This window comes from Natator depressus, chromosome 1, assembly GCF_965152275.1.
Source record: "Natator depressus isolate rNatDep1 chromosome 1, rNatDep2.hap1, whole genome shotgun sequence".
NCBI classification, from domain to species: Eukaryota; Metazoa; Chordata; order Testudines; family Cheloniidae; genus Natator; species Natator depressus.
Window position 1 is genome coordinate 164,135,184 of NC_134234.1, and position 27,613 is coordinate 164,162,796.

At 40.4% G+C, this 27,613-nt stretch overlaps 1 protein-coding gene across 11 annotated transcripts in view; it reads left to right on the forward strand.

Annotated features, from left to right (window-relative positions):
- TIAM1 (TIAM Rac1 associated GEF 1) overlaps positions 1–27,613 on the forward strand; it is a 260,244-nt gene that overhangs the window by 112,829 nt on the left and 119,802 nt on the right. Inside the window, exon 1 of one of the 11 annotated variants that reach the window (XM_074970856.1) lies at positions 4,996–5,111. The exons of the other annotated variants lie outside the window; for them this stretch is intronic. The gene's annotated coding sequence lies outside the window, so the exon portion shown is untranslated. Of the gene's footprint in view, positions 1–4,995; positions 5,112–27,613 lie in introns of those variants that run through there. 11 annotated transcript variants of the gene reach the window in all.

Here is a 27,613-nt window from a genome sequence, read left to right on the forward strand (position 1 = left end):
AGAGGAAGGTTAGGGACAGCCAGGCCTAAGGTGCATGACCAAGGAAAAAAAGATTTTTCTGTTTCCCCTCATCAATCACAATTGGGCTCTGCCTGCGCCAATTAAGATTAAGGTCTGAATCAGCATAAAATATATCTAAGTTATATGATTGCATCTGTGGCTTTTCCAGTTCTCCCTCTTCAGATGCCTGGCTTTTCTTTATTATTTGCTGCTTTTGCTTTAATATCATAGGTCACCATAGAAAGGTTAAATCACTGCTTTCTTTTCCACTAATTTAAACTTAACCAAAGGTCAAATTGGCATATGACTTACGTTGTATTTTTTTTGTTGTCTGAAGCTTTCTGAAAGAGGCAGTTATAGAGGAACTTCCGATTGTTAATATTTTTATAGGAATCTCAGGTAAGCCAGCGGTTTAATTACTTAGCTAACAGCAGGCCAGTAGGTAAGATGTCGCAAATTGTTGTAACAGAATGCAAATTAACAGAGCACTTCAAGTGAAAAGGTGTGTCTTGTTTAATCTTTTTAGAGTTGAAAACTACTTAAGATAAAGGTTAAATAATCACTTTCAATCTGTTGTCATCAGTGAAAATGTTTCTGCTTTAGGACTATAATATGTAAGTGCTTTGTGTCTGTGAACCTGTGTGTGTATGTGTATAAACATTAGTGTCTTCATTTTAGTGAAACTACTCTGACATTAGTAAGTTAAATCCCAAAGTGACATATAGTTCTGGATTCAGTGCCTCATGCTGGGCTGTTAGCATCTGTATATCCACACTCCTCCTATAATCCTAGCTGCAAATGCTTGCTGTGTCCTGGTGAACCCGAAGAGAATTAAGAACAGTCCCTGTCATCTCCTGAATCACTCTCAACTCGCCAAACCTGCTCATTTGCTAGGAGTGTGTTAGTTACAGAAATTTAAAAATTCTGCAGGAGTCAGTCAATCTAGCTGATGGCTTTGTCCCATTCTTCCTCTAATTTGTGTCTTGTGACTGATCCACTGACATCCTCTATTAGTCTTGCTCATTTTCTATTTTTCACTTAAGCTGATGCTCAGGCCCAGGTTTGTTTTCTCTCTCTCTGCACCCCCCCATGGATTAGAAAGGGTGTCTTCTATATTGGGCCATGATTTTTGGATTCATTCCTCCTGTCAAAAGGGGGCATCAAATCCTAACCACTGAAAAGATCTATTTCAGAGTAGCAGCCGTGTTAGTCTGTATTCGCAAAAAGAAAAGGAGTACTAGTGGCACCTTAGAGACTAACCAATTTATTTGAGTTGGTTAGTTTCTAAGGTGCCACTAGTACTCCTTTTCTTTTTTTGAAAAGATCTAATAAGCGTGGTAGCCTGGTGACATCTGAGAATGGGTAGGCATAACTGACATCTGATTTTTAAAGTATTTAGGTGCAAAATTATACATGCATTTAATGTCTGAATTTGCCCCAAACTGACCATTTACAGATTTACTCAATTTGCATACCCATTCCTGATAATAGAGCATGCAAATTAGGTGTGCATTTTGCATGCACAGTTGTGCACATAATCTTGTTGAAAATCTGACCCACAAACTTATACACAGAGCTGGTTTACAAAAGCCAGTAATGATGATACTGTCTTGACTCAAAACAAGACGTACAGTGCTTAGTGGTCTGCAAAGAAAGCCTCTTCTTCAATAGCAGTGAAGTCTCCACTTGTTACAGATAATTTACTAAAAAGCATAAGTATTAACAATAATATGATTGTATTATTGCATGGTGCTTTTGGATAAATGCATTAGCTTCCCTCCTTGAGACCTGTTTACAACTATGGTTAAACTTACATCTGAAGTGACTTTATTAATCTCAACTAGATCCCCATTGGACTTCTGCCCATATGACAGAACTTCTACAGAGGCATGACTGAGATGCCTCATGGAAGTCCAGAACTGGAATACCCCTTTTATTATTACATTTTTATGATACAGCATTTCCTACACAAATCAACATTAAAATTATTTGTAACTTCCTATTGCACCTTGTTATAACACTCAAATATCTGCTTCCAAAGGATCATGTTATAAGACGGAGTCATGAAGTATTCCACTGGATGCCAAAGTTTATGCAGAACATGCAGAGTCATGCTGCCCAGTGCTCCTTCAAGGACAGTCCAGGTCTAGTTTCATGCCTTTGAGGATCAATAATTTAGTGATCACACTGAGATTTTAGTCCAATGGTGGGCAGCCCTTGGGCTGCCTGTCAGGGTATCTGCTGGCAGGCTGTGAGATCGTTTTTTTTACATTGGCACAGCCACCCGCAGCTCCCATTGGCCATGCTGGCTGCCGCTTCCTGCAGCTCCCATGGGCCGGAAACGGCGAACCGCAGCCACTGGGAGCTGCGAGCTGCCATGTCAATGTAAACAAACTGTTTCACGGCCCACCAGCGGATTACCCTGCAGGTTGCCCACCACTGTTTTAGTCCATCCTGAATACAAATGTTTATATCTGCAATGAGTACCTGCAGTGAGTCATTGATTTCAAATTGTATCAATAAATAGCCTAATTTGTAAGTAGGTTTTAGATTGTGCGACAAAATGTTCATTTTATTTAGATTCAGTTATCTGATGATGTTAAGCAGCACTCTTACTAGACTCTATCTAATAGAAGTTCAAGGGAAAACACTGGTTCTTTGAGGGGATTTTTGGTTACCTTGTAACAAGTTTGCTGTTGTTTGGTGAACCGAACATGGTTGTGGGGTGCTTTGTCCTGTACACGTTAAGGAGACTTTGCACTAAAGTTATTAAGCAAGAAAGAGGGACATTCTGATTCAAACATTGTCCATACAGCTGATTTGAGACCTTTCTCAAAGAGGACTAAAAGTATTTTATTAAAGTTAATGTTTAAAATCAAATTTACACAAGTTAAGAGGGAAGGTACTGTACATCCAGGGTTGGGCTTGGGTTATGGGGGATTGCAAGTATCGGTTACAAGGTTCACGAGGTACATACATATCACATAACCAGCATAGATCCAGATTGCGGTGTGGGAAATTTTTAAAGCGTCAGTGTATAAGTGGGCTCAGGTACATCACCCATGGAATGTATTCAGAATCCAAGTCAGTACTGGTGTAGAAAATAAGTACATGGGTGGGGTGTGTCCCTTGGTTCATCAGCGAAGGAGATGGTTATTTCCTTGGTCGGCGTTCTCGGTTACTCGACCTGGTACTGTCAGTGTCCTGTGATGCGTTCCGTATGATGGTGTCGGACACCATGAGCTGTCTCATGAGCCGTACTTGCTTCGTTTCAAACATCCGTATTCAGAAGGCAAAGTGATAACTGTTTAAGCATTTTCCAGTGTAATCTAGAAGAAAAAATATTGAGCAATTTAATCAATATCCGTTCAACAAGGAAAAACAACACTGAAAGCACATTTTAATTTCAGATTTTGTTTTATTATTGTCCATTACCTATAATGCCCTACTAGAAACCAACAATAATGTGTCCTTAATCATTTTGTCATTTTTTGCAGTTGGTAAACATAGATTTGAGTCACAAAGAAACACAATAACAAGAATGCACTTAGCGCCGTATGTTCAAATTAGCGTACAAAGATATAAATATTAATCCATTAATTAACTAATTGTATACCTCTTTGCCTGTCAAAATATTACCCATGATATCAGTTTAGTTCTGAGAAAATAGTTTACATCATTTGCTCTGATGTATGGATGTGTGCAGAATCAAAATAGTGCAGGGTGGTAGATAAACAGCAGTTATTTGTGGCTTTTGTTTTGAAATTTCTCTGCAACAGCAATACTTAAAATTAGATTCTGGAGGATTTTCTATAAATTTGCTTTCCTAAATTTCCCCTCAGTTTCAGATGGATAAGCTGTTTCTTTGATGGTTATGTTATGTAGTGTTTCTGTTCACATTTAAACAGTTGTTGCATTTCATCTCAGAGGTGGCTGCATTTCACTGGTCAGTGAGGTAATTGCTGTGTACCAGTTTAAGCTGCTGATCTTGCAAGCACTTACACATATAAGCAACTTTGCATCCGATGAAGTGAGCTGTAGCTCACGAAAGCTTATGCTCAAATAAATTTGTTAGTCTCTAAGGTGCCACAAGTACTCCTTTTCTTTTTGTGAATACAGACTAACACGGCTGCTACTCTGAAACCTTTACAAATCAGAGTAGTCTCATAAATTATGTGCAAAAGTATTTTTAGGATCAGGGCCTAAATCAGTGGTTCTCAACCTATTTACCATTATGGGCCACAGCCCGCATCCAATTCTATCTGTATGGTCCTGAGGATGTCACATGGGCCTCAGCTGTGTGCTGATGGGCCACAAGCGGCCCACGGGATGCAGGTTGCTAACCACTGGCCTAAATGTATAGTATTTTGGGAGCTTTCAAGATGGAAAGCACTATTTACATGTCAGATAGCATTCTCCATCAGAGTACAGAGTCCATTTGGAAATGCAGAATAGGTCAGAATGTGTCCAATCTTCTTGATTTGTGTCATTAGCACATGCTTTCCTGAAAAGAGAGAGAAAACGTTGATTTGAGCAGTATAAAGCGATTGACAGTCAAATTCAGCCCTGGTGAAACACCAATTGGGGTTACACCAGGGATGAATTTGATGCACTGCACCTAGTTTACTGTATGTGGAGAGACTCTGACAAGGCACGAAGTAGCCAACCTGCCATTTCAGATGTTAGTAAGTCACTCTGAAAGTCTACTGTGTTGTAACAGTAGATTTGATATTTCAATTATTGGCTATTCTCACATTGTTTTACACTTGTGAATTCAAAGCACCCTGCAGAGGTGTCTGCAGGAATTTAGATCTGAGGAGCCAGAGGGGGTTGAGACATTGAATGACAGAAATTCCCATCAGCCAGAGTTGTTTGTGTGAAGAATACCAAATGGAGCATTAAACTTGGGTGGGAGGGGGAAGAAGGGAGGCGAAAACCAAGGTTTCAAACACACCCAGTTGTCCCATCTCATCTTGGCATGAAACTTAACAAGTTACACCCACTGTCTGAGCCAGAAGTGGAATGAAACACTGACGCTTCCTCATTTCTGTTACGGGCTGTAAGACCTTGTGAAACACAACAGGAGAAAATGTTTGAGCTATTGATGAATGGTAAGTTACTTTTAAAAAAAACTTCTTGCTTTAATTTTTCTGATAGGGGATAGACATTACAGCAGTGAAATTCAGACTATGGAAGCATGTTTGCAAAGTGTAGCATTGTTGTCTAAAATGCCATGTGTACTGGAACCTCTTAAGTCTGTCTCTTTTCACAGGCAAAGAAATGTTTTTCTAATTCATGCTGAATAAACCTTTGAGTGCTTCCTTTTCATTTTCAAAGGGTTTAATGTTGCTCTCTAAGGCAATAGCAGAAGAAGTACATACATTTTTTTTAAATTTTAGACTCTTTAAAACCAAATTAATTTAATGGAAGTTAGGTATTTGATAGCTAAATTCCCTAACAGAGAAAATGTAGTATCATGTTACTTATTAGAGATGCGTCCTTTCCCCAGTGATCTGGCTTTATTTTCAGTAATTACAGGTTGCCATGCTCTTTAATTGTTTAAAATGAACCTCGTGAAAGGTTTCAACTTGAATAAAGCCCTGTTAGTTTCTGCAAGGTACTGAAAACTTGAGCATTTGAAGGGCAATACTTCAGTAGTTTTAAAGAAAGGCAAAAGGGCTTAGATTTGATGAGGTCTCACTTGTATAACATTTCATAATATTGCAGAAACCAGGGCTGCTTAAAGCTCTTCCATGCTGAGATGCCCCTTTTTCTGGTTATTTCCATTATTACTTAGAGTTATCTTACATGTCAGTTACTAATTTTAAACGTAAAGTGTTTAATTCTGTTTTTTGAGGGCAGAATATGAGTACAGAACTCTGCTCCCCTGAGTAATTATGAATAGTAACCAAACTTATCAAAGGTTGTCTATAAAAGCATTCAAAAGCTACCCTTTGCTGACAGTGGATGTCAGCAGTGGGTGCAACTGAACATGTGTGAAAAAGGGTTCGACACAAGCCTAGACCTGGACCACCTTGTCCTGCACCGTTTCAGAAATGTCAACTATCGTTTATGAACTGCTGATGGACATGGACTATCTTACAGCTAAACTGGATTCAGAACTGGTTCAGATGCACTCTTTGTCCGCAATGAGTAATTTTTCTCATGCAGACAAAGCATGCATTTTTTGGTGAAGATAAGTCACACTGTAGTAGCTTTAAATATATCACTTTTGTCATTTCATTTAATACACCAGAAACCCGTTGTCAAGGCAGCTATTAATTTTTGACATTATTTTCCCATTCCAGGGTTGATTTAAACTTTCACATGCAATTAGCATTTTTGAACTGTGGGAGCAGTTTATGCAGGTATTTTTTCAATCCATTTTGAACTAAAACTGATCAGCTCTTTATGAAAATTCGTAGATAATTGCTATGCTAATCATGGTAAATCATGCTAAGAAACCCAAGGCAAAAGTGTGGCTTGCTTAGTTACAGTTGCTAATTAAAGTGTATTCTTTAAAGGCACATCTGTTATAAGTTGAAAATCTTGATTTGGGGAGGAAAAGCTTTATTTTTCTGATGGCTGGTGTAAAAAATCTGGTATGCCACTGATTTAGAGCTGGATCCTGCAAGCACTTGCTATTGGGCATGAGGCTTGATCTTTTTGCCTATTTATATCAACCATAAAGTTTCCATTGCCTTCAATGTAGGCAGGATCAGGCATGTAAGACTCAGTGGTGCAATAGTGAAGTCAGATGGGAATTTTGCCATTGGCTTTGATGGGAGCAGGATCAGGCCCATAATGCTTACTCCTCTGAGCAACCACGTGCCCTGTTTTGTGGAGAACACTCAACACCTTACAACTGAGGGCCCTTTTAGTGTCCTTGAAGTGAGGCTTTGGCTGATTAGTCTGTATTGGCTCTTTACTGAGCTATGAGATAATAATGCAAGAAAAATAGACCTCTGGTAAAAGAGACTCTCAGAATGAAATATCAGTTTATTAAAAAAAAAAAAAAAAAGGTAAAAAGTCAAATGTAAAAATAAATCTCAGGGTCCATCAGTAAAATATTTAACAGCAAATGGTGCAGCACTTAATAATTTTGTGTCTATTAAAATGTCTCTCTTTATATTATTTTGTTAAACATACTACAGACTGTGCGGCATGTTTTAGTGAGTTTTGTGGAACAATAATCCATTACTAGATAAGAGGAATAAATTATTTATAGCTTAGAGTGTTTTAACATCCTACCATGGGGTTGTTAAGGAGGTCAAAATATAGAGCATTGAAAACGGGATTAATGCAGCTGTGCTGCAGACAGTGCAAAAGCAGAGGGAAAGGAAAAGTTACAGTAATCATATAAATATTTATATTTGAATCACAGTTCTTAAGACTTTGCACTTAAAACTTACTGGTTTCTAGACCAAAATGTATTTCCTGTGTCTCTCTCTTTCTGGTGAATAGCTAGCATTGGTTGTAACCTCTCAAATTTTTATGGAACCATGACACCTAAACAAACATGAATATCTTTCTTCTCTAGCTCAGCAGGCTTGTTCTTTGCTGCTTGTTTGGTTTCCCTGTGGGATGGTGTCAAAAGACTTTAGGAACAGTGAGCATTTATAATAAATAACAAATCTCCTTTTTCTATCAGGAGGAAGTTTGTTGTTTTATTTCTGTGAATGAAGCTTCCATAAAGAACTCCTTTGCAAATGTAGTGAAAATACATTCCCATTATTCGTACGTATAGTAGTTGGTTTGAAATCCTTGTACGAAAACTTTGAGTTGATTCATTACAATGTGTTTTTTATGTAATTATTTTTTTTTTGTTTTTTAGAAACTTCCAGTTATGCTTTCACTAAGATTCTTTATAGTGCATGAATTAGAGACAATCTTAGCGCGTTTAGGCTCTGGTATTTTTTCCTTTACATGAAAGCCAGATACAGTGCCATGAGTAGCTTTAAAATAAAATTCTAAAAAACAATCAGTGATCCAAATTCTAACCAGTATTATAGCACTATGCGTATCATGTAGTCATCAGTGTTGTGTAATTTATAGTCTTCCAAGGATGCTGCAGAACCATGCTACCATTGTCCTTCAAAGGCTCTGTCTAGCTGGATCCTTACCAAAGTTTGAATGCATGCCATCTAAAATGTTGTAACATAGTGCATTCAGATAGTGTGTATGGGGGTATCTAAACTACCTTATTTTCCTCCTAAAATTTCCCATGATTGCTCTCGATAGAGATGGGAGTGTACCATGGGAACCTAGTGTAGAGAAGACCGCCAGTATTTTAACTACTGCGTTGTCTAGTCCTGCTAAGAGTAGGTCCAAATGACAGGGTGTTTAAATTGCTGTGCATATGCTGGTGTTCCTTTCCTTGCTGCCACTGGTGGAGCTGCCTCAGCAATAATAACTGTGCAAATTTTAGGAAAATAAGGTTATGTCTACACTATGGACGTTACAGAGGCGCAGCTGTACCGCTGCAGCTACGCCGCTGTAAGGTCTCCTGTATAGCTGCTCTGTGCTGGTGGGAGAGAGCTCTGAGCAGTACTGAATGACAACAGTGAGGAATGCTAACTATTATGTCTGCATAGAGTGTTTGTAGAGAAGCAGGAGTCAGGGAATATTTGTAGCATGAAGGTTACTTTGCAGTATTATTTTTCTTTCCGAACCCTTAGGAACTAGTGGACCCAGTTTTGTACATTCAGATCAGTGGGAGTTTTTCTTGCATAACAAGTACTGAATTAGTCCTGTTTAACAGTGCATTTATGGAGCACGTTTTTGACATCAGTATCAGTAATCTCAGTACTACTATCTTTGTCCAAACACCCTTCAGCAGGAAACAGGGTTGTGTTGTTTTTTTTTTTTTTTAACAGTTACGGACCAGGCTGATGACCACACCGTGCACTGCACTAGAGAGATCTCAGGACCTCTGGTGCTCAGGCTTCTAGAGTTCAGATGCATGGCAGAGTTGAGATGTTTTTGAGAACTGTGGGTAGTAGAATCGAGAGTGTTGGCTATGCTGCTTCCCCAGCTCTCTCCAGCCACTGGGTTCTACTTTAATCCCTGCTCCTGGTTTGCTGTGTGACCTGTGGCAAGTTACTTAGGGTAAAGTTTTTTCAAAGGTGACCTCTCATTTGGGAGGCCTTTATTTAATTGCTCAACTTTTAGACCCCGAGAGCCTGATCTTCAGAGGTACTGAACATCCCCCCAATGAAGTCAAGTGGAGTGGTGGAAGCCCCAGCACCTCTGAAAATCAGACCCAAAGTATCTTATGATGCATACCCCAAAAACAAAGGTGCCCAAAACTAACAACCACTTACGAAAATGTTTCCTTACCCTCTCTGTACCTCATCTGCTGCATCTGTAGACTTGCACCACTTGCCTGTCATTGTAAAGCATTTTGAAACAGATAATTGTTGAAGAGCATGTAAGTGCAAAGTATTAGTATCATGATCAGGAAAGACGTTACATTCTGTTTTGTCTACATATGATACTGCAGTAGTTCGCACAGGGAGTTGATCAACCAAACAGCATAAGACTTTAAGCATAACTGCTCCCAGGTTTCCCAGGCTCCCAGGTTTCCTCATCAGGAAATTATTAGCTAATTCATTGCAAATTTATGCAATGAACAAAGTGGCTATTCTGCCAAGCATCTGATAACTTTAATTGGAAATGACATGTACAACATGCCTAAGATAACTTTGTTTAAAAATTACTAATGTGTTTTTAAAAGCAACAAAAGATTGTCCTTTTCCTTCTGCACAACTAGTGGTAAGGCAGCCATTAGGCCTAGGTCTAACTTTTGGTGTAATTCAAGCAAGGAAAGACAGTGTGTCCACATTTCAGATCTGAATCTGATGTGTTTATAATCAGCGCCTGAATACTGAGTAGTCCTTTTATCATTCTCAGAACCCTTCTGACTTTCTGAAATGTTCACTGTTGCTAGTTTTGCTTCCGCCTTTTATTTCTTGAGTTGCTTTTTTTCCTATCTAGCATTCTGTAGAGATGATAGACAAAATAATTAAGGAAACAGAAGCTGACATCCACCTCCATATATATTTTAGGATGAACTTTTATTTTTTTATAGGTTTTCCTTCTGCATTAATCACTGCCATAACTGAGCACCTCCCAAATTATTACAAAGACTCTTGTTGGGCTCAGGGCTTCAATGTCTTAGACCAGGGGTGGCCAACCTGGGGCTCTGGAGCAGCATGCGGCTCTTCAGAGGTTAATATGCGGCTGCTTGCATAGACGATGATTCAGAAACTGGAGCTACAGATGCTAACTTTCCAGTGTGCTGTGGGTTGCTCACTGCTCAACCCCCTGATCTGCCCCAGGTCCTGCCACCACTTCACCCCTTCCCCCAATGCCCCTACCCCTTCTCCCGAGCCTGCCATGCCCTCACTACTCCCCACCAGAGTCTCCTGCGCGCTGCAAAACAGCTGATTGCGGTGGGCGGGAGGAGGGCGAGGCACTGATTGGCGGGGCTGCCGGTGGGTGGGAGGTGCTTGGGGCTGGAGGGGGGTAGCGGATGTGGGGGCTGCTGACCTATTACTGTGGCTCTTTGGCAATGTTCACTGCTAAATTCTGGCTCCTTCTCAGGCTCAGGTTGGCCACCCCTGTGTTAGACATTGTTAAATACAACAGAAGAGACAGTCTCTGCTCTAAAGAGCTTGCAATCTAAGATAAAAATCCAGACAAGGCTTGAGGAAAGGCAAAGTCAGCAGGCTGATGACAGGCACATGTCATGTTACTTTCATGCCATTTTTGAAAAGTCTATTTGTGCTAAAAATAGTTTTAGGGTTTTTCTGGATGGAGCTTGGGGAGTAGATACGCTCTAGGAATTATTTTGGGAAGTTCTATGGCCTGTGTTACTCAGGAGGTCAGACCAGATGATCACAATGGTCCCTTCTGGCCTTGGACTCTATGAATCTATGCACTTATATTCGATGTAGGGGAACTGAGGTACAGAAAGTTTAAGTGACTTGCCCAAGTTCACACAGGAAGTCTGTGACAGAACCTGGAACAAAACCCAGCTCTCTTGAATAGTTGTCCAGCCCTAGTCCATCTTCATCGTCCTCTGGGTGGATGTGACGCAGCACACCACTCACCACTAGTCTGGTGCCTCCCCCTGGCGGCTCTGGGGATTAGGTCGCCAGGTCAATGCCCACTCCTGCGGTTGCACGCTGCCACTTTGTGTCTCTCTCTGGTCTGCAGCATCTTTCTCATGCCAGGAACTGCAGCATCCTCTTCATGACTTAGCCCTCTGGCCAGGTCACTCAGTGTTCCTCTCTTCCAGTGTATATCAAAGTCTTTCCTTCAGCAGCCCTAGGCAGTTTTCTCTTTCACTGCCTCAGGTGCCACCCTCTCAGTGGCTGGTAGGGGAATCCGGGCTCACTTTCTACTCCAGATTCCAGTTCAGCAATCCTCAGCCCAACAGTTCTGAGCTTTACTTTCCCAGCCCTTTCTGCTCCTTCATTGGACTGGTTCCGCCCCCCACCCCCCCGGGAATATCAGCTCCAAACTCTCCTCCCTCTTCCCAGGGAGTGATTGCTGCCTGCCTTCTTGCAGCCTTTCCCAGCTGCCCCCAAGTATTCTTCCCTCTTCCCAGAGAGTGACTGCCCTTTCTCAGCAGCAGCCCCATTCTGTTGCCAGCTACCTGGTTTTATAGGCCTCGCCTGTTCCTGCTCATCTGAGCCTGCTTTCAGTTAGCTCCCTGGCTCCTCCTCCAGGTGTAGCTGGTGTAGTTAATTGGTCTAGCTGGCCATCTTAACCCCTGTCAGTCCTGTGTGGGGTGGGCGCCCCTTCACAGTGGACTGTACTTTTCTCAACTCTTGTAGTGTCCTAAAGCACAGTTAACAGGTTGCAGATGTCAGAGAGGAAAGTATAGTCACTGTGCACCAAAAAACTTGACAGCCTTGTTGAAAGACTCTGGGACAGAATAAAGCAGTGAACATAGATAGAGAAGCCACAACATCAAAGTGATGAAAGCAGGGCTAGGTGGGCTACTTTCCTTTCTTTTTTCTCTTTTTAAACAACCTAATCTTAATGGTTTTTGTAGTGTCTATGTAGGGTTTTTTTGGAACATTTTTGTAGGGAGCATGAACCTTTAGTATTTCAGCTAAGGATGGAATAGTTGATAGCTTGGATGAGGGTTTTTTTAATCACAGATCTCACAATATTTGGTGTTTCTCAACGTCCTTGTTCCTGGAGTTATGTGAATACAAGAGAATCTCACTTTGGGGGGGGAGGGGGAATAAAAACTAAGATTTGACCCCATTGATTAGAGGAAAAACTTGAAAACGTGACCTGAATGCTTCAAAGATCAGAAGGTAAATAAAAATAACACAATGTATTATTTATAAAAAAAAATTCATGATTTTAAGCCAATCTCATGATTTTTTTGGGCACTTGACTCTGGCAATACTGTATAATTTTCAGAGCCATAATAAAGGGCTCGGCTCCACTATGAATTGCCCTGACACTGACCTCCCTTTTGCTGAGGAGGTTAGGCTATGTGTACGCTACACCCTATGACGGCAAAACATACGTCGCTCAGGGGAGTGAATATTCCACCCCCCTGAAAGACATAAGTTACACCAACATAAGCATTCGTGTGCAGAACGCTGTGTCAGTGGGAGAGCGTCTCCTGCTGACAATAGCTTCTGCTGCTCTGCTCGTTTTGAGGTACAGGACAAGCTCTTCAGAGCTGCTGACCCTGGGTCACTTCCATCAATTTCAGTATGAGGTATGGGTGCTCAGCAAATCTGGAAATGAGGCCCAAAATTAACTAGAGACAAAAGAAAACTGACCAAACAGAAGACAATTATTGGTGCTGCATTATATTGACAATCAGATATTGAGCCTTGCCAACAGATACATAAAGTTCTAATACCTTTATAAAATTCTACATAGAAACCAGTGTATTTGAACACTAGAAGGGAAACCTTTTAGGATGTTCTGACTCTTCTAACCCACCAATTCGTTACACAAATGACAATAAAAAAATCCATGCCTCATTCTTATCTGTACAAAGGTATTATTTATCTTCTCATGTTACTCTGAATTTGGGACAGAAAAAATGGCTGTTGTCACAAAGTTCCTTGAGCAGACTGAATAATCTCTTGCCTTGTGTTTCCCTTTTCCCAGCGGGAACTATCAAAACGTGGTGATTCTGCAAATCAGGCTTTTATTTATTTATTTTTTTAAAATCTGTTTCCAAACTCTCACAATCAGTTACATAAATAACTAAATAAATAAATAAGTTAAATAAAAAACAACTGAAAAGGGTCAATCCAGCCTCTCCACAGGATCTACTAATTCCATGTGTCTCAGTGACTTTCTAGATGTAGGTAAGCCAAAACCTTTTTCTGTGGCTAAAGAAGGTTCAGATTTCACATTTGAAATCTCATCTAATAAAACAGGCAGAACAAGAAGAGGATTATCTTCTTGAGACACCTCATTTAAATTTAATAGAGCAAAGCAGGAGGCCTGGGATTTGTGTTCCAGAGCCTCCCACCTATAATGTCTATCAACATTATCTTGAAATAATTGCATTGGAGAGGGTCCTACATTTTTAATTTGATCTCTTTTAAAGAGGTTGTGTGATCCCTTTCTATTTTTCCTAGGGATTCTTGTAGTTTTTTTAATCTGAGGTCAAATGGTGTAAACTTTTGATATATTGTTCTGATGAAATTATACAGTATATTTAATGTAATCTCTTCTATCTAGTTAGATATTTATGTCCCTGTACTGTCAGGGTGCCTCATACACTAATGAATTTATCCTCGCATTACTCCTGTGACATAGGAAAGTATTATCCCCATTTTACAGATGGAGAACCGAGGCACAGAGAGATTAAGTAACTTTCCTGTGAATCTGTGGCAGAGCCAGGAATGGCACTCAGGTCTCGAATACTCATCTAATGCTTTAATCACAGGACCCACCTTTTCTTACACTTCAGAACTAAGGGTATGTCTACACTGCCCACATTACAGCGTGGCCATGGCAGCGCTGTGACATGGGCAGTGTAGACACGCTTTATTGCCGGGGGAGAGCTCTCCTGGCAATAAAAACTCCCCACCTTGAACGAAGGGTGGTAGTACAGCTCCCGGCGATAAAGCGCTGTCTATACTGGCATTTTTCAGCGCTGAAACTTTTGTCGCTCATGGGGGTGTTTTTTCACACCCCTGAATGATGAAAGTTTTAGCGCTGAAAGTGGCAATGTAGACACAGCCTAAATAAACTAAACCCAGTCCTCTAGATCTTTGTGAGTCACAGACAGGGAGGACTGGAGCATGGCAACTGCACTCCCAAACCCGCAGAACAGCTAACAGAACACTGTAGATCTCAGACAATTAATAATCTCAAATTTTGAAAACCAATGCTGCAGTTAAACATGTCTGTGCACATCTTTGAAAAATGTCCTCTGGCTGCTTGACCTGACTGATCCCTGAATGCCATCATAACTTGGTGAACGTGAGGAAAAAAAACAATTGAAACAAAGTTGAGAAACATGTGGGAAAGCCTATATGATTATTGCAAGTTATTTCATGAGACTAATGACAGAACGTGGGATTACTGATGGGAAAGAACTATATAATGTTGACTAATTTATTCAACATTTCTGATTGTTAATCATCTTCGATCTAGATTGTTGCTAGCCATTCCATTGTAAACCATGAATTTCAGTCTCTGAGATCACCTCAGGCTGAAAGTGCTTATCCCAATAATTAGTCCATCAAATCCATTATTTTAAAAATTATTTTCATTAAAATATAATATTTTATAAACCCTAAATGATTAAAGAAAACATATATGAAGGGCTTGATTCTTAAGAGTGTTAGGCATGGAAATTGTTTAATTTGCCCCTCCAAGTTACTGTAATTTCATGTGTAATTTGAGTGATTATGGAATTAATAACCAGTTATGCATCTAGCCATCTTATGCATGTGCAAATAGCCATTTTCCTTGGGCTGTGCATGCAAATGTGCATTTTGTGTTTGAAAATCCCATATGTAAGCCCTGATTTTCAAAGGTCCTCAGAGAATTAGGCCAATTTTGAGTGCTTTTCCATGCTGAAAGTCCCAAGACTTTCTAAATAAGGGCTTGTCTACACATAATATAAAGTTTGCGGATGATACCAAGCTGGGAGGGTTTGCAAGTGCTTTGGAGGTTAGGATTGAAATTAAAAATGATCTGGACAAACTGGACAAATGGTCTGAAGTAAATAGGATGAAATTCGATAAGGACAAATGCAAAGGAAGGAACAATCAGTTGCACACATACAAAATTGGAAATGACTGCCTAGGAAGGAGTACTGCGGAAAGGGACCTGGGGGTCATAGTGGACCACAAGCTAAATATGAGCCATCAGTGTAATACTGTTGCGAAAAAAGAAGACATCATTCTGGGATGTATTAGCAGGAGTATTGTAAGAGTATTGTAAGCAAAGCATGATCCATAAATCTGGAAATCCTGGACACCCCATCGTCTCAGGCATTGGCACCCTGACAGCAGGATTGTCTGGCTATGTAGACTCTCTCCTCAGGTCCTACGCTACCAGCACGCCTAGCTATCTTCGAGACACCACTGACTTCCCGAGGAAACTACAGTCCATGGGTGATCTTCCAGAAAACACCCTCCTGGCCACTATGGATGTAGAAGCCATCTACACCAACATTCCACACAAAGATGGACTACAAGTCGTCAGGAACAGTATCCCCGATAATGTTACGGCAAACCTGGTGGCTGAACTTTGTGACTTTGTCCTCACCCACAACTATTTCACATTTGGGGAAAATGTATACCTTCAAGTCAGCAGCACTGGTATGGGTACTGCATGGTCCCACAGTATCCCAACATTTTTATGGCTGACTTAGAACAATGCTTCCTCAGCTCTCGTCCCCTAATGCCCCTCCTTTACTTCTGCTACATTGATGACATCTTCATCATTGGACCCATGGAAAAGAAGCCCTTGAGGAATTCCACCATGATTTCAACAATTTCTATCCCACCATCAACCTCAGCCTGGACCAGTCCACCCAAGAGATCCACTTCCTGGATACTATAGTGCTAATAAGCGATGGTCACATAAACACCACTCTATACCAGAAACCTACTGACCGCTGTACTTACCTACATGCCTCCAGCTTTCATCCAGACCACACCACATGATCCATTGTCTACAGCCAAGCTCTAAGATACAACTGTATTTGCTCCAGTCCCTCAGACAGAGACGAACACCTACAAGATCTCTATCAAGCATTCTTAAAACTACAATACCCACCTGCTGAAGTGAAGAAACAGATTGACAGAGCCAGAAGAATACCCAGAAGTCACCTGCTACAGGACAGGCCCAACAAAAAAAGTAACAAAATGCCACTAGCCGTCACCTTCAGCCCTCAACTTAAACTTCTCCAGCGCATCATCAAGGATCTACAACCTATCCTGAAGGACGATCCCTCACTCTCACAGATCGTGGGAGACAAGCCAGTCCTCGCTTACAGACAGCCCCCCAACCTGAAGCAAATACTCACCAGCAACCATACAACAAAGACACTAACCTAGGAACCTATCCTTGCAACAAAGCCCGTTGCCAACTGTGTCCACATATCTATTCAAGGGACACCATCATAGGACCTAATCACATCAGCCACACGATAAGAGGCTCATTCACCTGCACATCTACTAATGTGATATATGCCAGCAATGCCCCTCTGCCATGTACATTGGCCAGACTGGACAATCTCTACACAAAAGAATAAATGGACACAAATCAGACATCAAGAATTATAACATTCAAAAATCAGTCGGAGAACACTTCAACCTCCCTGGTTACTCAGTTTCAGACATAAGTCTCAATTCTCCAACAAAAAAACTTCAAAAACAGACTCCAGCGAGAAACTGCAGAATTGGAATTAATTTGCAAACTGGACACCATTAACTTAGGCTTGAATAAAGACTGGGAGTGGATGGGTCATTACGCAAAGTAAAAACTATTTCCCCATGCTAATTTCCCCCCGACACACGCTGTTACTCACACCTTCTTGTCAACTGTTTGAAATGGGCCATCCTGATTATCACTACAAAAGGTTTTTTTTTCTCTTGCAGGTAATAGCCCACCTTAATTAATTGGTCTTGTTACAGTTGGTATGGCAACACCCATTTTTTCATGTTCTCTGTGTGTATATATATCTTCCTACTGTATTTTCCACTGCATGCATCCGATGAAGTGGGTTTTAGCCCACGAAAGCTTATGCCCAAATAAATTTGTTAGTCTCTAAGGTGCCACAAGTACTCCTAGGTTTTTTTGCTGATACAGACTAACACAGCTACCATTCTGAAAGGCATGAAAAATAATTCTTCCGCTCTACTCCATGCTGATTAGGCCTCAACTGGAGTATTGTGTCCAGTTCTGGGCACCACATTTCAGGAAAGATGTGAACAAATTGGAGAAAGTCCAGAGAAGAGCAACAAAAATGATTAAAGATCTAGAAAACATGACCTATGGGGGAAACTTGAAAAAATTGGGTGTGTTTAGTCTGGAAAAGAGTAGACTGAGGGGGGATATGATAACAGTTTTCAAGTATATAAAAGGTTGTTACAAGGAGGAGGGAGAAGAATTGTTCTTTTTAACCTCTGAGGAAGAATTGTTCTTCTTTTTTTAACCTAAAAGAAGCAATGGGGTTAAATTTCAGCAAGGGAGGTTTAGGTTGGACATTAGAAAAAACTTCCTAACTGTCAGGGTGTTTAAGCACTGGAATAAATTGCCTAGGGAGGTTGTGGAATCTCCATCATTGGAGATTGTTAAGAGCAGGTTAAACAAACACCTGTCAGGGATCGTCTAGATAAAACTTAGTCCTGCCATGAGTGCAGGGGACTGGAATAGATGACCTCTCAAGGTCCCTTCCAGTCCTATGATTCTATGTTTCTATAAAAGTTGTATTGCTTTAATTATGCCAGTATAGTTAAAGCAGTACAACTCCAGTTAGCGTGGACACAATTATATTGGTATCAAGGCACCTAATACTGATATAGCTTACCCTCATATGGGAAGGAAAATAAGCCATCGTGGTATAAGGCACCTTTGTATTAGTATAACTTCACCGACATTAGAGGTTGTATTGGAAAAACTGTATCAGTAAAAAATCAGACTTCTAACTGACATTGTTATACCAGTGCAACAACTGTGTGTAGCCCAGGCCTAAAATTCTCTATTCTACATTTATTGTATATCTAAAACTCCCTTTGAGCTCCAGAAAAATTTTGGATTTGGAAGAAATATATATAAGCGCCAAAAGATATAGTAGTAACAGCAATACTTAGCAGTTATATAGAGCTTTACGCTTCAAAACACTGCTTAAGCATTAGTTAATTTTCAAAACACCTGATAGGATAAAATAGGATAATAATTCCTATTTTACAGATGAAAAAAACTGAGAAACAAAGATTAATAGAGAGAGTAGTGAGTGGGGAAAGGAGAAAAATTTGCATTATTTAAATTTTGCATTAGTGCAAGGGATTAATATTTCAATCTCCACTTATCGGATGCCTCTTCTTAGATATTTTATTAGCTCCTGGTGGAATTAATATTGTATTGTTCTTCTGTGCCAGTGTAATATCTTTAAAGATGCTCCACATTTTTCTTCAAAGCTAAATAGGTTATTTCTTACTTTTTAATTAAAAAATGCTATATATGTAAGTGTTTTATCTAAAAGCGTGGCAAAAATGGTTCTGGTTGGAACATTTTTATTGGTCCATGCTTAAAACAGCTTAAAGTACAACATACAAAAATTAAAATGGGAGTCCTGTTGAGTTTTTATACAGCTGTTATGGATTTCTGGTCCACAAAGTTTCATCTCCTATTCATTGAGTTGGAGTCTTAAAAAAAAAAATCTATTACTTTCATGGAAATCATGATGGACTTATTGGAAAAAGCCTGATGGCCGCTTCTGCAATGCTGATCTCATTGGTAGGTATAGACTGTGATATTGACGTTTTAGATTTTCATTTATGCCGTGTCTACATGACAAGATGTTAATGCGTTTGAAGGTCATTGTAAAGAACTGAATTAGCTCACATGATATTGACCACGACTTCGTGGTTATTGTAGTCCAGGACTAATCATGTTCATGTTCATTATCATGTTCATCATCATGTCAGCTACAATTCAGTGATAAATAGTTAACATGATGTTGAATGTGATTTGTCCAGGTCTTCACTAACTATATGATCGTGGTCAACATCTAGTTTACATACTTGATTCTTCATCACTGAGCTCAAACTCAGTAAAATTCTGTTCTTCAAGTGATGATCCCTATTGTATTCCACTGAGGGTTATACTTGTGTGCCATGCATCTGGAGAATTTGAAAGTAGTAGTGTCCATTGGTCCGTGCATGTGCCTGTGCTCCGCCTCATGGTTTCATTTGGGTGATAAAGGGTGGGGCAAACCAACCTCACCCTCAGTTCCTTCTCACTACTGCCTGGTCGGAGTCAGAGCTGCTGGTGTCTTCTCGTCTTTCTCTGATGCACTTTAAAGAAAAACAACAACCTGTTTTTAGAATTATACGTGGTTAATTTTGGTTGTTTTTCAGTAGTTTTAGTCTTAGTGTTAGTTTTTAGGAATTAAGAGACACTGGGGTTCAAGAGCTGCACCTCCTGCCAGTGTTCATTCTCCGTCAGTGACAAGTACCACCTGTACTGCTTGGGAGAAACCCACACTGCATCTAGATGCAACATCTGCCTCTCCTTCCCAAGCCATACCTAGCAAGGCCAGGCTCTCTGCCTCAAGAACCATCTCATGGAGGTTTCCATGAGGCTGGTATCAGATCCAGGTCGGGGAGTCACCCCCATACATCGGTCTGAGATGCCCAGGAGTGTGCCCCTGACTACAAAGATCAAGTCCGGTTATGTAGGTACCTGTACTACAGACTCTATGCCCGGGGCCTAGTCGTGAAGCAAGGAAGCATGGGCATAAGCATGGCAGTAAGTTTTCGTCCAGGCCTAGAAAGGACGATGAGCCTCCATTAGTTCCACAGAGAAACGGTGTGTTCCAAGACTCACAAGCACAAGAAGAAGTCGTGCAAATAACCGGATCCACCAGTTCCATCCACTGAGTCACGTACACCTTCCGAGTCAGTATCCCCTAGGTCAAGTGAACCATTGGTCCTGAAGCAGTCATCCATTCCAGCTCTTGTTCTGACTGCAGAGTGCATGCCTCTGACACTGGGGAGGTTGCATAGGTGCCGACTTTCCCTCTGCCCGTGGGTGCTCAACCCCCACACCCCTGCCCCGCCTCTTCCTGCCCCTGCACTGCCCTTGCCCCACCCCCATTCCACCCCTTCCCCAAAGTCCCTGCACCACACTGCCTTTTCCAACCCCAGCCCCACCCCCTTCCCGGCCCCATTCCACCCCCTTTCCTCGAGTCCCCTGCCCTGCCTCTTCTCTGCCTCCTCCCCTGAGCGCGCCGCATCCCCGTTCCTCCCCCTCCCTCCCGGAAAGGCCTAAGTGCTGCCAAACAGCTCTTAAGTGGCAGGTGGGTGGGAAGTGCTGGGAGGGAGGGGAAGGAGTGGGGATGCGGCGTGGTCAGGGGAGAAAGAGGGGTGGGGGCAGGGGAAGCTTGGCTGCTGGTGGGTGCGGAGCACCTGCTAATTTTTCCCCGGGGGTGCTCCCAGCCCCAGAGCACCCACAGAGTCGGCGCCTACGGGAGGTTGGTGTTGGTTCTTTGGTGAAGTGTTGCAGCTCGAGGCGAAGTGGAAGTGTTTCACCTCCAGGGCTAGGCAGAGAGGTCTTGCCCCTGATGGTGTGGACATTTCCCTTCTCTTAGAGTACCTTCTGCCTCTGAAGACTTCAGGGCTCACACTCAATTCCATTAAGATGCACATGACAGCTGTTATTGCTTTCCACCCCCTTGTGTTTGTGTTTACTCACCCATGGCCTAGCAGGTTTTAGAAAGGCCTTAGAACTCATCCACCTGTTCAATCTACCGCTCCCCAGTGGGACCTTAGCCTTGTCCTCTCAACATTAATGAAATTACCCTTCGAACCTCTGGCTTCCTGTCTCTTTTCCGTGAAGGTCACCTTCCTGGTAGCTGTTACTTCCACAAGAAGGATAGGAGAATTGGGGACCACGATGGCTGACCCCCCCCTTCACCATATTTAAAAAGGACAACGTTTCCCTGTGTCTGCACCCCAAGTTTCTACCAAAGGTGGTATATCGTTTTCATCTCAAGCAACCTACACACTAACCTACTTTCTTTCCAAAGCCTCACACGTTGGTAGAGGAGTGGCACCTTTGCTCCCTTGACATCTGCAGGACCTCGGCCTTCTGCTTACACAGGACAAGACCATTAAGGAAGTCCCCTAGACTACTTATCACTGTAGTTGAACAGATTAAAGGGCAGGAGATCTCCCCACAGAAGATCTCTAAGTGGGGTTCGGGTTGCATTACACTCTGCTGTCGGTTATCAGGACTGTCCCCATCCCTTGGAGTGAGGGCCCATTCCATGAGAGCACATGCATCAACTACGGCCATCCTGCACAATGTACTACTTCCAGACATATGTAGGGCAGCCACATGGAGTTGGGTACATACCTTCGCTTCACATTATGCCTTGATGCAAGACTCTGCAACGGATGCTTTGTTTGGCATAGCTGTCCCCAGTTCGGTGCAGCTGTCCTCCATTCAACCATTCTATCATTTTTCCTCCCACCTTCTACCCACTTAAGTATTGCTTGCTAAATCATCCTCAGTGGCATACCATAGGGATCATCACTTGAAGAAGAAGAGGAGCTTACTTACGTATAACTGGAGGTTCTTAGAGATGTGTGGTCCCCAACTGTATTCCAGTCCCGCCCTCCTCCCCTTGTGCTGCGGATCTGTTCAATTTGCTGTGGAGTAGGAACTGAAGGCATGGTCAGTCTACTCCATCCTTTGTCGTCTTGAACAAAACCATGAGGTGGAGCAAGGACACATGCACGGTTCTGCAGACACTACTACTTTCAAATTCTCTGGCTCCGGATGTGTGGCACATGCATATAACCCTCAGCAGAATACAGATAGGGACGACACATCTCAAAGAACCTCCAGGTTAGTAACCTCCTCTTGTTTAAGTCAGCCCTTAGGGTGAAATGCATGCATTTACCCCACAGCTAGTCTTGCTTAAGTTTGGTTCAGTTGAAAGCAGTTTTGGCTGAATCTGAAAATGCTTAAATATTTTTTTTTTTGTAGACATTAATCTGCTTGCAAATTAAATTTCAAAACTCACTCTGCTATACCTTGAGTTGGTTTAGTTTTGGTTCTTAAATTCATCATTTTGATACCTTTGTTATACAAAATCCCCCTTCATGAATTATAGCCAGTGAATATCTATCAAAACTTTGTACACCGGAAGCAGACAAGGATGTTCTCTGTGTTGACGCTATTTTAGTTTATTTTAGCATTGACTTCTGTTAATTGCAATTCAGTCCAATCCTATTGCAAAAGGTTTAAATGTGAGTTAAACTAGGAAATCTGTTCTTACATGAACATGAACTCCTAGTTTACAGATAATAGGGTATCTGTAAACAAGGTATTTTCTATTGAAACATTTTCCTACGTCTCATGTTGAATTAATTCAATGGCAAAATTTCTTAGTCGAAAACATTTTGTTTGCTAGTTGATTTTGATGACTAGTCTTGAAATGTTGGACGCTGGGAAGTGGATTTCTACTGAATCAGTATTTCAGCATTGGATCAAGTTATTGGCTGACAGGTTAAACTGAATGCTCTTCTTTGGGTCTCCATTAATCCTCATCTGGAAATTTAGTTGAAAATTCTAACATTGATGATGGTTCTATAGTTTAATATACATGCTAAAGATCATATTCTACATTGATCCATGCATGGAACTGCCCATTAAAATAATGGGGAATTTTGCATGAAAATCTACTTTTTTTTAAATCAAAGTTTTTTGTAAGGTTACCCATCAGCGTGTATTGGAATGTAAAAACTGATGATAAGATGCCGATGCTGCATAGAGTTAAGCACTTCAATTGCATGAGTAATCTAATTGAAGTCAACAAGAGTTTCACCATTGACTTTAGGAGGAGGAGAGGTAAAATAATGCTGAGCGTTTTTAAAACCCCCACCATGTATATTTTAATCATTCCTTTACAGATGCACACTTTGCATTTCTGTGGGGGAAAACAAGAACATGTATTCTAGAAAACTTACACAAATTAATTAAATTTGAAGTAGATTTGGCAAGCAATCTAATACTGCCATTTTTTTCCTGTTAAAACTTTCATCAGAATGTTTCTTGGTAATATAAAAATATTCCAGAATGCAGTTCTTATCAAAATAAACTGACAGTCTAAACTATAGCTACACCTTTTCCTTTGGAAGTACCCTACCCCTGTGTTAGCATCTTCTACATTTTTGTTGTTGTCGGACAGAGAAATGTCAGGGTACATTTCTTGAAAGCAAAGGAATGAATGAATAATATCTTTATCCATTGTTCCTGAAACTTGTTATGGGCCATTTAAAAAAAAACACCTATTACGTTGGGCCTAAAAAAACCCCACCAGTGCAGGTACTGTCCACTAGAAGACAAGTTTAAGGAAGAGGATCAAATAAATGGGACTGCTGTGATATGCATAGGTAACATTTGTATTTTTTTCTAAGAACAAATAATTTGCTACACAGCGCTACACAGTTTTGTAAAAACAGAACGTAATTAATGTCACTGTGCTACCTTCAGCTGTCTTATCTCCCCTTGTGTTTCTGTAGTGTCTGAAGCGCTCCTTACCAATGTTATGATAATCATTGTAACTTTTTGTACCTTTCAGATGTTCCAAATCCTGTTAGTTCTTTTTTCTGGTGCTTAGTGTTTGAGTTAATTTTATACTTGGGCATAATGTTGTTCATCTAATTAAGCAGCAGATTTTATAAATGGCTCCAAAACAAGTGCTTTTGTTATTCTGGAGATTATAGACATTGTTTTCTGGATGCACTGTTTTAATTTATTCCAGCATAGAAGTCTCCATGTTATGCTCTCACTTAGAGCCACTGAATGACACATCACTATCCTGAATTTCAGCAAGAAGGATAGACAGAAATTATTTTAATGTGTTGTGTATACACCCACACTGGACTCGTGTAGAAGGTACAAGAGATATTTGACAAAAAAATAAAGAAGAGTCTGGTATTTACTAAACCCTGTCAAACAAAAGGCCTTCTAGTGGGAACATGAAAAATCCATTAACACATTTGGCCAAAAATTTCTTTCATTCCAATATATAAACAAACGACTGCACAGATTTTTTTTGTCTGTTAGCTATGCACTTTTTTAGATGTCACATGCAACATTTTTCCTAGGCACTAATAAAGAACTCAACAAAGCTCTCTGACTAGTTTTCTGGCTTGGTTAGGGGGAGTTGTTTTCTTTAAAAATAGAAGATTACTTTCAATAAATTTTGTAAAGTCGAATGTTCTGCTGGGAAAAGTATACAATGGGCAAACTTCAGTAACTGGAGTGGAATACGAAAGTGAATATACATTCCTGTGCATGTTTTCAGAAGGTGAGGAATAGGTTCAGACATGTTAAAGCCTGGATAAAAAGTGGTGATATAATTTCCTCTTCCATTCCCACAGCTGGGTGTAGATAAGACACACCATGCTTTTGTTCGTAACCTTTTCCCTAACTGGCCTGCTGCAGGTTCTGTATTTTGAAACCCCTAACATTTCTGTTTGATGAGAGTACCCTACCGTCCTGCAGCCATGCAGATCATACTCTCCATTTTGCTTGGCTGTTGTCATGAACTCATGCTCAGCCACGTTTTAGTTTATTTTTTAATTTGAATTTCAATTAATTCATTACTGTGTATCTTGCTATTTTTGTTTGGCTAGCAAGCAGTTAAAGCAACATTCCCACCCCAAAAGTGACCTATGTTCAAACACACTGCCAAAGGCTGTTCTAGAAAGAGCCTAACTTATTGGATAGTTATTTGTTCTTACATGACTCGGTTGTGCTATTCAAGAAATCATGTTTTTGCCACATCAGACTATGGTATGATAGTTGTGAGAAACAGTATTGTACCATAAACCTTTTTAATGCCACATATGTATAATACATATAAAATTGTATATGTGACACACACACACACTCCCTTCCTTTATGTGTGAATGTATATGTGGGCGTTTTATATTTTTATATATATAGAAAAACAACAAAAACACAATGGTGGGCAGGGGACCCCATAGGTCAAATAGCTCTCCTTGAAAGGGAAGTGATAAGTGAAAAAGCAACATAATAAAATAAGAAAAAAATGGAAAATTAAAGGAAAGAAAGAAAGACATCTATTAAATCTACAACACTCTGCAGTTATAGAGCATATGGATGTCTTTTAAAAAAAAAAAAAGATTCTCATAAGATAGAAATTGAAGAGTTTAAAACTGTACAAAGCAATGCCCGGGGACAATGAGGAAACAATAGAGACAAAAGGGGGCACCAAGAGCACAAAAATACCTCTGCCACTTCCTAGGAGTGGTGAAAAACACTGGTAGAGTTGAAGATAATAAAGCTAGACTCTATATATGGTGAATTCTCTAGTGCAACTTCCTACATGTCCCACCTCATAACAAAAGCTATTCTGTGGTCAAGGACTGGGAATCCGATCTGGGTCCTGTTCCCAGTTCTGCTGCAGACTTTGTGTGAATCTGAATAAATCACTTAATCTTTCTATTCCTCAGTTCCCCATCTGTGAACTAGGGCTAAAACTCCCTACCTCACATAAATACTGTGAGGGTAAATTAATTAATGATTGTGAGTTATTCAGACCCTGTAGGAATGGGGCCAAATAATTACCTAGTTGGACAGAAGAATTCAGTGGCATTAGTTCAGTTATTTGCAAGAGGAAAAACAATACATCTTAAGTGCTTGCAGGGTTGGGTGTGTGGCACTCATTTATCTTTCTGCCTGACGTAAATTATTTTGTATTTCCTCCCCGGTCCTAGACTCTTTTAAAAGTGATCTTGGGCCTCATGCTGACTGATCTTTCTCACCCACAATGTCCATTGACTGCAAAAGAAGCCTTGGGTGCTGAGTAACTCTCAAAGTTAGGCTTATTAGGAGAGCTCGTATGCTACTTGTGATAAGTGAGAAGCTGCAATATTACCAACTCCAAATGTTCAAAAATTATGAGTCAGGCCTCAAAGTCATGCAAATTAAAAACAAATAATGCGTCTTTTTATTTGCCTTCTGATGTCTGCTCCTGTAGGGTTCACACTTTCCAGCTTTACTCCGCAACCATGAAGGCTAGAAACTTCCTTTAAACAATATTTTTTAAATAATAAAAGCTGGGATTCTCCACCAGTCACTTGACCCCAGGGCTTTCAGAGAAACAGCAAATATCATGAGGCTTATGATAAAAGCGTGAGAATTGCGAACTCTGAATTTGAGAGACCAGCATGAAGTTATTTAGCTATTCCTAGGAAGCAAATTTGTTTTGCCCCATTCTCTCTCTCTCTCTCTCTCTCTCTTAATGTTATAATATTTTTATGAAAAAGAGCACTCTAGAATTATACAAACAATTGCTTATAAATTCAGGACTAGTGGATTGTTAATGTTATAATTATTGTAGGCTAATCTTGACATAAAACCATATTTGTCTTTTTTTTTTTTTTTAAACCAAGGGCCAAATGCTGCCCATTTACCCTTTGCTGTCCAGTGAAATCAATAAGACTACTTAGAGAGTAAAATAAATGAATAAAGGTGGTGGAATCTGGCCCCAAATTATTTCCCCAGCTGTCATTATAATGGTTTTTGTTGTATTTTAAAATTATTGAAGAATCTCCAATTAAAATCACCTCTCTTGTGATCTAATGTGCTAATAAATATCTGATCATGCTAAATGATGTCCCATGTATCAACTGATGGAGCAGGCTTTGAGATTATTGTAGGATACATATCATTCTTATTTTAAGTGTCAAATGACTTTTTTTCTAATTTGGTTAATCATACAAGGTATTCTCTCGCTACTCACACATTTCAGATTTAATTTTGAGATTAATAATTAACCCTTAATGGCCTGTAAATCTGTGTAACATTTCAAAGAAAGGAAGCTAATAAACTATGTCTCTATTATAAATCTAAGCCCCCAAATCAAGCAAACAGCATAAACCTCAGCAACAAATCACAGTTAGTGGATTTATTGTTTGCTATACCAAAAACTGTCTAAATGTCAGTATCTAATTGCAATCTTACATATGTCACCCGGGCGGTGCATAGTGGTGTTGGGCGTATTACATAGTTTGGAATTAAAGATTACTTTTCTCCAACCAAGAAGTGATCTAACAGAGTCCTCTTCTGAACATAAAGCAATGACACAATTTTCTGTAGAAGAACAACACGTTTGGTTGCTTTTTGGATGCCTTATATACATATCATTACTGTGGGAATTTGATGTGATCGCAAAAGATGTTAGGTGAGATGCCAACATGGATTGATTAAAATTGTAGCAAGTGACATAACTAAAGATTTGTTTAAAGCATAACACTTTTTTCATATATTAATTTTTTGGGAAGGAGTTTGAAGACAAAAAGGTACATGGGTATACTTTTGAGAAGAATGT